Source organism: Belonocnema kinseyi, chromosome 7 (assembly GCF_010883055.1).
Source record: "Belonocnema kinseyi isolate 2016_QV_RU_SX_M_011 chromosome 7, B_treatae_v1, whole genome shotgun sequence".
In the NCBI taxonomy this organism is placed as follows: domain Eukaryota; kingdom Metazoa; phylum Arthropoda; class Insecta; order Hymenoptera; family Cynipidae; genus Belonocnema; species Belonocnema kinseyi.
Window position 1 is genome coordinate 136,274,881 of NC_046663.1, and position 6,851 is coordinate 136,281,731.

The 6,851-nt window shown below is 37.5% G+C and overlaps 1 protein-coding gene across 3 annotated transcripts in view; it reads right to left on the minus strand.

Annotated features, from left to right (window-relative positions):
• Positions 1–6,851, minus strand: part of LOC117177563 (rho guanine nucleotide exchange factor 2) — a 422,353-nt gene that overhangs the window by 227,242 nt on the left and 188,260 nt on the right. The gene's annotated exons all lie outside the window — the stretch shown is intronic.

The window sequence follows — 6,851 nt, forward strand, 5'->3', positions numbered from 1 at the left end:
ATCAGGCAGCATATTGTTGAGAGAATACGGATACTATCTGACGTGAAGAGAAGTCTAGAGCGGAGGGAGAGGTGAGTCAGAGAAAATCAACAGTTTCTCTCTGACCCATCTCGATTCTTCCAAGACCCTCCAGTTACTGTGGAACACCTACCCAAACCAGAGGAGGTCGAAGTATTTTGGAGAGAAGTCTACGAAGTGCAGCATAGACTGGACGAAGACTCAGAAAATATAAATAGCTTCAAGGAGTTATGTGTTGCCCTCATAACACCTGATAAAGAATGCCCACCCATCACTGCCGAAGAGGTGAAAAAAGTATTAATAGGGATGAAGAACTATTCCGCACCGGGACCAGATTGTATCAAAACCTTCTAGTGAAAGAAGTTTTCTTCAACTCATCAACATTAGACCCGTATTTTCACTTCATATTTAAAGTCAGAAGAGCCGATTTCGGAGTGGCTGGTGGAAGGGCGCACAATACTCCTGCCGAAAATAGGCAAATTAGCTGACCTGAAGAATTACAGGCCAATCACTTCTCTAAACACACTTTATAAGATATTCACAACTATCCTAAATGATAGGATTGTTCGGGCAATTGAACCTGTGTGGCAAGAAATGTACGAACAACGAGACTCAAAGAAAAGCGTAGCCGGATGTCGGGAGAATCTGCTCATCGATAGATGTGTCTACAAAGATGCAGCATTCTACCAGCGTGACCTATCGATGGCCCGGATTGATTATCGGAAAGCTTTCGATTCGACCTTCCATAGATTTATCATCTGTCTTTTGGAAATCTTAAAGGTTCATCCGCAAATAGTTAGGTGCATAGAGAGATTGATGCCGCTTTGGAAAACCAGATTTACTATCTCATCTGGAAAAAATCGTGTGACAACTAATAAGGTCACCTTTCAGAGAGGTGTCTTTCAGGGCGACGCCATGAGCCCACTCCTCTTTTGCCTTACATTATTGCCATTATCTCTAGCACTTCGCTATTCCGACGGGTACTTGTGCGGCAAACCTGCAGATCGAAAGTACAAGGTCACTCATATATTTTACATGGACGGTCTTAAGATTTATTCTAAAAATAAAGAGCAAAAAGATCTAGCTCTAGGGATTGTCGAACGATATACTAAGGAAATTGGAATGGAATTTGGGTTAGATAATTGCGCCAAGGTTTATTTGAAGCGAGGAAAACGTAATGGCATTCCTGAAGATCCTGAGCTCATTGGTAGAAGCGCTATACATCTTTGCCCTCGAGAGACTTATACATACCTGGGCGTGCCACAGATCCGCATTCAGGATGTGGCATCTACTGGAACTTTATAGTCTCGAAAATTGTTTCTGTTGCTCACTCGAGGCCTGAAATATTTCTTCTTGATTTCAAGAAGCGAACCATGTTCGTTATCGCGTTTTCGGCACCAGCTGATAAGAACATCATAACCAAGGAGAATGAAAAGAAAGAAAGGTATCGAGACCTTATAAGGGAGTTGCAAAGATTGTACCCGGTATATGCTGTTATACTAATCGTCCTTATCATCGGCGCTCTTGGAGGTGCCAAGGCTTTTGCTGGATCGTCGTATTGATTCCTTTACAGATTGTAACCACCTATCTCACGGTCGTGAGACACGGTTGTGGCTGAAATTTTACCGCGATTTCGCTGGGAGCGAGTGCAATTTTCCAGATTAGCACCCGCTCCCGGCGAAATCCTGCGGTTATCCTTATGACAAATTTTTAATTATATATATATTTATATTTATGTATTTATAATTTGTTCGAATCTTATATCTGATACTGAGGAGGACCTCTATCCGTGGTGGAAACGTTTGCCAATAATAATAATAAGACCCTAATTCCAATGAAAAATTTCTTCATACAAATAAAGAATAATCTCCTGCACAAAAAGATGAACTTACCACAAATTAAATGCATTTTCGAACAAATAGTCTCATAAAAAAATACGTTTTCAAGTAAAAATAGAATATTTCAAAAACTTATTCTTAACAACAAGAACTAAAAAAATTAATTTGTAAAAAAATATCTTATCTTTTAGCCAAGTACTTGAATGTTTAACTAAGAAAAAATGAATTTGAAACGAACAGTATAAAAAATTTTCAACTGTAATTCAAAAATATTTCTTCTTTAAAATACTACTTCTACTCTAAAAACTACTTAGAGTACTTTCTTTACTTAAAATTTAGAAGAGTAAACTTTCAAATAGTGGAGAATTCTGACCTGGAACGAGGATTTTTTTAATCCCTTTCCCTAAACCACTTTATTGCAAGTTATTCCGCCAGTGTTATGTGCAAGCATGCGCAGTGAGCATAATGCGCGTCAACAAATTTTTCACTCGTCGATACTCATTCCTTATTTTGTTTATTATATCCTAATCCATTACACCTTATTTCTTACTGTTAGCTGTTTTGGGAAATTAAACTAAATAATGTTATTTTGAAATTGGGACCTGATTTTTTTCTAATGCCTTTTTATTTTACTTGTTCAAATATATTTTCGTATATTTAAAATTCTTATTTTGAGTTAAATATTGATGATCGAGGGTGAATCTCTCCTCGAATAAAACCTATTGTACTATGACATAAGACTGAAATCCTCGGGTCAAACCTATGGTACTATGCCCTAAAACTGAACTATCTCTCATAAGGTCAGTCTTTATCATAAAGGCACACACTGATTTTCAGGAGATGACATGAAAGAAAAATTTCGGTTCGAGATCATAATCCCCAGGTATTTGATTCTGAGGTATGCCAGTGCTTCACATTCACAAATTATGTAATGAGCTGTCTCCCCACGAAAATCAAACTTTCGACAACGAGGGTTGTCTTCAATCTTCATGCTGGTCAAGTATTTTCTCAGTCGGTAGTGTCGAGTAAGCATCCCCTATTACGACATTATTCTGCCTTCTTTCTGTGTTCAAGAGATATTAGTCGTCTTAGTTCATACATTAGCTCTGAATTCATAGAATGCACTATTTTTTGGGTTCCTTCCAATATCTCGAATGCACCTCCGAGAGTCATTTACCAAGGGCTTGTTTCGTTGGTGTCAACTAGATACCGCAGTAGAGTTCCGAGCCAAGCAGGGACTGACGAAGCTCTCATCTTAGCCAGTGTATCTCTTTTCTTATTACCTTCAACATCTTTACGGCAGGAAACTTATATGAGACAGACACCGTGTTTAACGAACCTTAAGAAGCTCTTGAAGGAAACTCCAAACTAGTCTGGAAGTAAACTTTGGAGATGTGAGGACATTAAATGCTGATTGGCTGTAAGAACTTATGTAAATGTGTTGGCCTACATAAACCAGCTTATAAGCTTTGATTAATAGCTATAATTTAAACCTAGAAACTGTAGGGAATATGTCCAATACTGTTGGTATCGCGTCCCTCGCCGCTTCCCATAGATTCTAATCGCTGTTCCCAAGGAGTATGTATAACCATTTGTCTAACAATTTGGACCTCCTAGTGTAACTACTTATTCCCTTCCTCATGTAACTCTTCCCTTTTAGGGAAGAAGACCTTGAAGCGTTTCATAAAGAAAAATTTCTTCAACATAAAAACAGTGTATATAGCGAGAATATTATCCTTGCATAGCATGCGTTTACTTATATCAAGTAGATCTGTCACCTCCACATCAATAAGGTTGCCTTCTACAAGGAGTCTGCAGACTTTCAGTGTCACAAACTTCGTAAAGAAAAAGTGCAACAGCGCGATGTCCAGAATAATCTCAAGAGCTGCTGTTGTCGTCGTTTGTATAGCACCAGTGAGAAAGGTCTGATTATACGATGTGACGAACTATTTTTACTAGAGGTATAGAACATTTCAATAGTATCTAAAATCTGAGGAGATATAACATATACTGGCGAACAGGTTATGGGCTCTATATTAGAGTTCCGGAAAATGTAAATTCAAGCAAATGCAAAATCTGTCAGACCAATTTAACAACGGGAAAAATTATTTTTGATTAAAATAGAAATTTTATTGTACCCCAGAGCCTCATAGCATGGCTTAGAAAGTCAATAATGCATGGGCAGATTTTGTAAAGTTTTAAGACTTCAAGCAAATAGCCAAGCAGCACGGAAGGAAACGCTTGCTTGTAGTCAATGTATGCCATGTGTAAGTTTCTTTGATGCTTACGAGATTGAGTCATGGCAACAGAATCTATAGTGACTAGATCTTTACAGCCTCGCGAGTTTTTACAACATCCGTTTTGTTCTTCTGTAAGAATGTCTTCTGTAAGAATGAAAGCGATAACTGATCAGAATTTCATATAGTTTCCAACACATTCCAAATCAACCATAAAATTATTCAGATGTAATTATAAAAAGGTTTCGCAGTTTTAAAAGTCAGCTTGCAATAAAAAAGTTCTGTAATTATTGTGGAATAAATAGATCAAAAGTCTTCAAAATATTCGTAGAATTAATTAGGAAATACTGAGTATTTTTGTAAAGAAGTGCATTATATAAACTGGAGAACGGAGTTCTCTATATTAATATTAATTATTAATAATTACTATTAATAATCCTTCCAAAGGTGTTCTCGTCTTGATGTCGCGGTAGGACTTGAGCTTTTCTCTCATGACTTTGACGGCTATGTTGGCGTTAGCATTATTACTGTTAGTAGCTAAGTACTAAGTGACAGATGGTAGCTCTAAGAAAGCATCCAGAGGTGAATGTTGTCACCTCCAATGCTCGTGACCGCTCGTAATTGTATACCTACAACATCATCGCAAGAGGTTTAAAGCATCGTATTAAATTAGTTGAATTAACATACAACATTCTAATCTCATCAGTCACTTGACTTAGTCCGTGGCTATGATGTAAAACCGGGTTAACCCAAATAGAAGTTTAATAAATAGCCAAAATTTCTGGTGTTAATGTCTCGATGTGCCGAGGGTGGATGATTTTAGTAACATGGTTTATCAGCTTTCTGGTTCTACTTCCTTCTATATATTGAGTTAATTGACCCGATTTGCATCTTACTTTTCTGACATCCATATCCAACCTGATCTTCCATGGTAGATCTCGATCCCTTGCTGGGACAAAAACTGCATTTGCAGACCTAGTTTTCCGGCCCAACTTTCTAACGGTTGCCACAGCTGCACAGTATACAAGAGTTTGCACTTCTAAGGAAGTTTGTGCAACGTTTAAATACGTAGGTAAAACCTTGCTATGGAGATGTGCAATTAGTGCACGCAGATCATTTGTGATGTTTCTTTTTGGGCAGCGAATGCCTTAGTGTTGGTTATACCAATCTGAACTCTAGTAAAACATGACCAAAATTCCTTTCAAGCTGCTGTAGTTTTTCTGCGATTTCCCTATCCACATCATCGCTATTAATATCCGGATGCGGTTCTAATGGATCCGGTACATGATGTTCATTATCCTTAGCACCTATGCCTTTAGCTTCAATCAAGTCTTCGTTGTCCACATCTTCCAAGGCGAGTTCATCAATAGGAAGCTACCGTTCCACTTCCATTTTGATAGCAGCTATTTCAACACCCGAAAGTAGTCTGTTTACAGATATTGAGCGTTTTTGATCTGCCAGATTCTGCTCATTTATTTTGGTGGCTAGCTCTGGGTATTTGAGTAAGAAGAGTCTGTGATTTTTTCTCCTCACACTTTGTCCACATTTCTCTGCCAAAAAATAAAGGCGCATAACATCTCTGTTCATATGATATGACCATTTTCGTCCCTTTTTTGGTTGCTGAACCTCTGCTTCTGCCTCTGGTTGTATACGGTCATCCACCTCTTGAGGAAGTGGTGGTGTTGGATCATCAATAGTCTGAGGAAGAACATCAGTTGCCCCTGCTTGACCGTTTGACATGGCTTCCTCTAACTGATATTCATTGCCGTCGTTTTTCCACGTAGAGGTTATTTTATTATTATTTTTATTATACTTAATTTATTACACAGCTATAAACTTATTTGTACTTATAGATATAATCGGATGCTTAAACGGCTTAATGAATCTTAATTAATCGCTGAGGTTTTCAACCCTAAAAAAAGTACCTAATCTACAAACCTTGGCTAAGGGTTACATTTAGTGGATAAATATATGTATGCCAAATTACAATAACTTGACGCTTTCATAAAATTTAAAAATAGACGATTAAAAAAATGTACACGAAATTTTTTATTTTATCTCTTATGAAATAAAATATTTTTTAATCAAATAAAAGTCTCCAAAAAGTTACTGATCGATGGGGACAGTTTATTAAAATTGGTGGGTTTTAAATTTAAACAAACAAACTGTGTGCTCAAAACGATTCATTGACCTCTATTTTAACCCGTTAATCCCAGGGGGTGGGGGTCAATTTGTCCCAGGCCGAAATTTCAAATCGGCGCCATTTTCGCACCAAGCAAGGAGACCAGTTCTTACCCACGCCTAAAAAATTGTACTCAAGGATAGAAGCGTCACGCATAGTTTCGACTTGCTACTATCCTTCAGTCAGCTATAGGGTTCTGTCAAAGTGCAGTTCGGGTCGATTTGACCCCCTCCCCCCTGGAGTTTACGTATGCATTTCGTCAGACCACAATTGGGGTATTTTTACTATTTTACTTTTTTCTGTACTAGCGAGAGTAAGGTGAATGCACTTCTTACTCCTAATAAGTCATAGCATAAAAATCGATTATTTATTGCATTTAAATCAAGTTAACACGATAATAGGAGCACGAACGATAACAGGTGCATTTACCTTACGATTTAACTTTATATTATTTGAATATGAAAAATCCTGGTCCTCTGCGTACATATTTAGTTAAAAAAGTTCAAACAAGAACCAAGAATTTTTTCAGATATTTAGGAACACGTTTTCGATTTTTTTAAAGTGTCGAGTCGATTT